Below are 7,055 nucleotides of genomic sequence, written 5' to 3' on the forward strand. Positions count from 1 at the left end.
ATAAACACCAATTTTGAATTTTACATTGACTGTTCTTCAATTGTTAGATAACCAACTCAGTGACGAATCAGAACCAATTTGACTATTTCGATACTCGGCACGTCAAGTGCTTTCGATGATTTTGATTTTCATAGTAAGTTCCATAAACACCAAAATTCATCTCCATCTTCAAATGTCCTAAGTGACATTGATTTTACTAAGTGAGTCCATGTTGGTGATGATTTGGCAATTTTTAGTTGATGTGGCATGTGAAACCGGCTACAATCGGTTAGGATGGCAAAATAGACAGGTTGTTACGAACTTTAATCCCTTAAAAAGCAATAAATTAAGTTAAGGGACCGAATCAACCAAAACCCAAAACATTGTAGGGCTACAGTGACATTTACCCTTAGAGAAAACACAGATCCAAAGCATTTAGGGTTGTATGTGCACCTTAAGGTTGTTAAGATGCTCAAAACCCATCAGGTCGAGGGGTTAGCAACAATTACATTCCTCTGGATTGGAGGTGTTAACCCCCAAATAAAGAGTTTGACCTTTTTGCCCTTAGAAGTTATCATTCCAGGGCACAAAAGTGCCAGCTCACCGAATCTGGCAATGTATGCTTCGATATCGGAGTTCTGCACGGTCAGGTTCCACAATTCTTGTTCGAGCTTTTGTACTTCACCTTGGGGACAATACTCATCCAACATCATGGTCTTGAGGTCTTCCCATGACATGGCATTTGCGACCAGGAAAGTTAGGGCCTTGATGTGGCTGTTCCATCACGAAAGAGCCCTGTCAGCAAAGGTACATGCTGCAAATTTCACTTTGATCTCATCGAGATAGCCGCAGATTTTGAAGCTCGAGTCAATCTTCTCGAACCACCGAGTGAGAGCTGTCACTCCGTTTCCATTAAATAGCTTCGATTTTGCATTTGTGAAATCTTTATATGTGCAAGTTTTTGGTTGTCCTTGAGGATCACCATGATTGGAACTTCTTGTTCCATTCTGGTTGCCACCTCCATTAGTGCCCTGGCTGATATGTGCTAAAGTTGTCGTAACCACAGCCGAGACTACTGCCTGGAAAGCAGTAGAGTTCATCTCCGGGGGTGGCGGCGGCGGTGGTGGTGCTATAGAAGTTTTGCGGATATATCTTCTTGGTATTTCCTGCTATGAGACAGGAATTGCGATGAGTTTATGAATCCTTTTGTTTCTAACGTTTATGGTGGTTCGATTGTACTTATAATTGAACTGTATTATATCAAATATAAATAAAGGGAGAGAACATATAAGATAACAAAATCACAAATAAAACACAGAACCGTTTCGTTAGTGATAAATTTCTTAGTACAATAGATGAAAATTGACCTTTGAAAGGTGTACAGTACGTAGAGAATAATAATATGCCAGCATAATGACTCTACGAGTAGTGTAATCACTTAATCGTAGGGTCATTCGTACATAAATATAGTAAAGAGAAGAGAGTCCCATCAATAACAGCGGAGAGTAGGATGAGTCCTACTGATGCGGGAGGTATCTGGTGGTGCCGATGACGAAGTAGAAGCGCCCTAGAGTCTGGCTAGGTGGTGCTTGGTGACCCGCATCCTTGCCTCGAGTGCGGCCTGCCGCTCTTGGTAGTCTCGCACTATGTCCTGGGTCTGCTCTCCGCACGTTCCACTGCGGCCCTCATCGCATCCATCTGATTGGCGATCGCCTAGGCTTGCTCACCAATATCCCTGGTCCACCTGACCATCATCGGAAAGGATCGGTACGCTGGCCCTCCATGTCTGAGGTCGAAAATTCCATTCTCCATGCCAAACAGCGCACGCATCCCCAGGTGCCTGCTCCATCTCTATATGTCGTGTGTCCACGGGGGCATAGGGCCATTGGGGCCCATCTGATGTGAAGACACCCTAGCCATGTAGGGTGGGTCAGTGACTTCGGACTCTGCATTCGACTCATCCTCATTCTCCTCCTCGTCATCCTCATTAACCTCCTTGTCAACTTCATCTTCTTTCGGGTCTTCCATGGGTTCTTCTTCTGGGTCCTTCTCTATCCAACCTCTATTTCCCTGATTGGGAAAATAGGAGTCGCCCAACAAATGAAATCCGACCATGTCGTCTGTACGAGAATATAAGTACAAAAGGAGATACAAGAAAATACAATGAAGATTCCACACAATGCCCAAAATACTCCTATAGTATTTTAATTGTTTATGTTTGATTCCTTAAAAAACTTTTGGGTATAAGGTTGGTAAGTTTTAGATTCGTTGTCCATCCTACTCACTCACAAACACATGTTGGTCGTATTTTGAATAAATATAGTTGATCAGACTATATTTATCCCTAATACGATTACATAATTGTCTAGGTTTAACCGCGATTTCCAACTCTTCTAAAGACTTTTAATTGTTTCCTTATTATGACACCACTCCTAATATGCACACACATGCATATATTTTATTTTTGTTCAGATTATTTTAATCCTATTTTATTTATAGTTGCATATCTTGTATGGTTAGATATGCTAGTTCACTATAAACAATGCTCTGATTCCAATCTGTCACACCCACGAATTGGGACGGCGGAAACGTCCGGGGGCGGGTGACTTCATCTTGTAATATCATAACAATTAAATATGAATAAAACATAGCAACCATCATCATCATCATACATTAACGATATCAACATGCATTGTTTACATATTTGTGTTTGTTTATGAAAATACATCCAAAATAACATAATGTATGATAATTCAAAAACACAACAATTATCCAAATTCCTTAGCTGCCAACCTACTTATTGAGTCCCTGAGAATACAAATCATTTTGAAAAGCGTCAACATAGAATGTTGGTGAGTTCATAAGCATATTTGTAAGAAAACTTTGTAATAATATGTGAACTCCATAAAAAACAATATTTTATGTAAAAATAGTTTGTGAGTCTCGTTTCAAATCATGTATAATTACATGTGTATTCTTTGTTTACCTTGTTGAAAGTTATATAGAGAATGTTCCTAGAGAATCTTATATATTCTGTTATACGAAAAGTTATGGTCTTAAAACCCTAAGACCAGAGTAGTAAATTTAATTGCAAAATAGATAACACATAGTTTTGTATTTTATAAAATTAGCAGAGTGTATGTTTTGCATAAATTTAATGTAATATTGTTATTCTCTATGTGAGTCGTCACAACCATACTAATATGACGAGAGCGCATGTCTTGACGTTCTTCAAATGTTGGTTTCTAAAGATAATTACCACCCTAGACTGGCCTGTTTAGCTGTAGCGAACAACTCAGGTGTGGGGGTGTCAACCCCGTATAGATCTATACACAATATCCCGCTCTCCCTCCAAGGGACTCTGCTATAACTACGGGACTTACGATGTACACTAGGTAGGTACGAGTGATGGAGTGTATCACAGGAGCCTTAGCGGAATTTACGTGAATATTGAATTCTATTAATTAACGTTATAAATAATGTTACTAGCGTACGTTTTCAACTACAAATTATAAGTGACAAAAATAGTCATTTTTACCATAAGTGTCAAAAATAACCGATTTTTACCATCGTTGTAAAAAATAACCCGTTTTTACCAAAATGTTTATGAATTGCCCATTTTTACCATGATTTCCATAAAACGGCCCATATTCACTAAAGTTGTCAAAAAATAACCCATTTTACCAAAATGTTTATAAGTGGCCCATTTTTACCATAATTTCCATAAATGGCCCCTTCTTACTAAAGTTGTAAAAAATAGCCCATTTTACCAAAATGTTTATAAATGGCCCATTTTTACAATAATTTCCATAAATGACCCATTTTCACTAAAGTTTTCAAAAATAGCCCATTTTACCAAAATATTTATAAAGGGCCCATTTTTACAAAAATATTCATATTTGATTATTTTCCATGCTTTCATAACCAAACTTTGTTTAAACATACTCTTGGACTAATCCTTGTGTTTTTTAACATGCATCAAATGAAAATATTACTCATCTTGAAACTAGTTTTCATTTTTAACAACATATCAAGTTGACTGTATTCCAACAACTTGAGATTCAACCAAAATCTCGAGTTCATGGACTTTTAACATGATTTCACAACATTTCAACACACATAACATATTAAAGTACACATGCAAGAAAATATCCATGGATTTACACAAGACTTTGACTTGTATCCCCCCCCCCCACCAAAGAAGGAAAATTTTGAAAAAAAAGGTATGAAGCTTACCTTGGGGCTTTTTCGGTTTTGAAGAGGAAGATAGAGAAGGTTTTCGAACCTAGATAGCTTCCTTGAGGAGATTTTCGAGATCAAGGTGGTTCTAGGGAGCACATGCATGAAAATAAGGTTGTTTGAGGGATGATCTTAGTGTAAATTGGAAATAAAACATCTTATGTTTGATAGAAACTTACCAATAAGCTTTAAGATCGATCCTTGATGATTAAAGCTCAAACTTTTCCTTGGGAGATCAATAAAACTTGAGAGGAAATGAGATACAAAAGTGAAGTCTGAAATGAAGTGTGGAGAATGAGAGAGATCAGCCGATTAAGAGGGAAGAGAGAGGAGAGATTAGGGTGCATGGAAACATGGTGGACAAAGGTTACACTCCTAGATGCATGAAGGGTAAATTCATTGTTATTTGTTGTACATAAATGAGGTGTCACCATGTTTATCCAATGTAAATTTTTTTTAATAAAACCGATCGGATTTATGGAGGGAAAAGAGATTGGGCTTGGTTTTTCAAGGTTGGCCGAAAACACCTTAGGTGTGACATCCCCAAAATCACGACCAGAAAAGACCGATTTTGTTTATGCTTTATAAAAATCAGAGTACTTCATTTTATAAAAAGGTTGCGGAATTTATTCCCAGAAAAACACGATAAATACGTTATTAAAACATTTTCGAAGAAACGTATTTTTATTCATCTTAAAACGTTTGGGGTGTCATCGTTAATACAGAAACATAAGCATAAACAGAACTTACAATTATTTACACTAGTGATCTACATCTCTTTAAATCTCTCTGTGTAATGTCACTTCGTATCAACACCTGTGGTATAAATAAACTGAGTGGGTCAGGTTGGGAAACCTGATGAGTACATAGGGATTTCAATCCCACAATGTTATACCATATATATAGTTTAAAATTCACAAAATATACAATTTCACCATACATATATATAAACAACTCTTATCCCACCCCATCGATCCTCACAACGAGGCTATCCATACTCTCGGACCTAAGATTAGTCGTTTTACCTACTCCATACTCCAGGATTAGAAATGAAAGAATATACCAAATCCTTACTCTCGGACTAGGGACGAATGACTAATCCATACTCTCGGATTAAAGATGAATGATTATGCCTAATCCATACTCTCGGACTAGAGACAATAGCTAATCCATACTCTCGGATTAACGACGAATGATTATGCCTAATCCATACTCTCGGACTAGGGACAATAGCTAATCCATACTCTCGGATTAACGACGAATGATTATGCCTAATCCATATTCTCGGACTAGGGACAATGATTATGTCTAATCGATACTCCCGGATAAGTGACATATAATAACTTCTATTCTCTGAGTTTAACTCACTTGTACTCGTAAGAATATACTACCCAATATTCCTCATATTTAATTTAGGTCTACTCTTTATCCTAAATTATCAAATATAATCAGGTATGTTCTTTAACACGAATTTCAAGCAACATCAATTAACTCGCACATAAACATATAATTAATACTTCAATCAATACTTGTATTAAAATCATGTTCATGAAAGGGACTATGCACTCACTTGAAAGGTGGTGACTCAGCACTCGGACAGCGCTTCGATACTCTCAAAACGATATTCCTTCGATAAAACCTAGTACCAGTACCACTAGGGTTTAGTCTAATGATAACCGTGACTAATTAATAGTCTGACTATTATTATTATTATATAAGCGTTAAATAACACTCAATATAACTAATAATAATAGCCTAAATACTCATTATAAGTTCCTAATAATGTTACTATATTAAAACATAAGCTATACTAAAGATAGTGTAGGTATAGCTCACTTACAGCGGGTTTTTCGCAAAACCAGCCGAAAGGCTCTTTTCTCAGGACTCCGGGAGCCTCAGGGCTTCCTTCAGGTGCTAGGGGGTTTACCTAGGCTTTTAGGGGCTTAAGGGAGCTTAGAGAGAGAGTATAGAGAGAGAAAGAAGAGGGGTGAGGGGTGAGGAAATGAGGGAACCCGGCACCTCTATTTATAGGAGGCCTGACTGGTGGACTCGCCGAGTCTGAGTCATGACTCATCGAGTTGGTCCATGTGGTGGCCTTCTGGTGGTGCCACGTGTCCAATTCTGGTGGTGCCACATCACCCGCTATCGCGTATCAGCCCTCAAACTTAGAAAAATCATAACTTTTGCATACGAGCTCCGTTTTCGACGTTCTTTATATCCACACGTAGGTAAAATCAAGATCTACAACTTTCGTTTAGACTCCGTTGGCTAATTCTCGACCGATCTCAAATTTAACAGTAGGAGGCGTTTAGACTGTTAAATGGCCGCGAAGAGTTCATAACTCCTTCATACAGACTCCGTTTTCGTCTGTCTTTTTACCGTCGAGTTCCTATTAATGAGATCTTAAACTCTCATTTAGGTCGCGTAAGCCAAAAACCGCTCGAACTAAAATTCGAGTTTCGGGCTGTACACTGCTAAGCCGAATCTTAGAAAAATCATAACTTCTTCATACGAAGTCAGATTTGGGCGTGCTTTTTATCGACGCTCTTAGTTTAACATTTTCTACAACTTTTGTTTAGATTGCTACGGATAAATCTCGCTCTATCGTAAATTCACTATTTACGTCTCCCGGTGCCGTGCCGGTTTTGCCGTAAAACTTCGGCGGGCCATAACTTCTTCGTTATAACTCGGATTTTGGCGTTCTTTATATGTACGGAAAGCTTGTGACATATTCTAAAACTTGGTTAAGATTATTTAACCTAAATAATCTTTTGTCGAAAAGTCATTTTCGACCCCTATTGCCTCTAAATTGACTAGCCCGGATCTGCGGGCGTTAC

Source organism: Lactuca saligna, chromosome 1 (genome assembly GCF_052625555.1).
Source record: "Lactuca saligna cultivar CGN05327 chromosome 1, ASM5262555v1, whole genome shotgun sequence".
Classification (NCBI taxonomy): domain Eukaryota; kingdom Viridiplantae; phylum Streptophyta; class Magnoliopsida; order Asterales; family Asteraceae; genus Lactuca; species Lactuca saligna.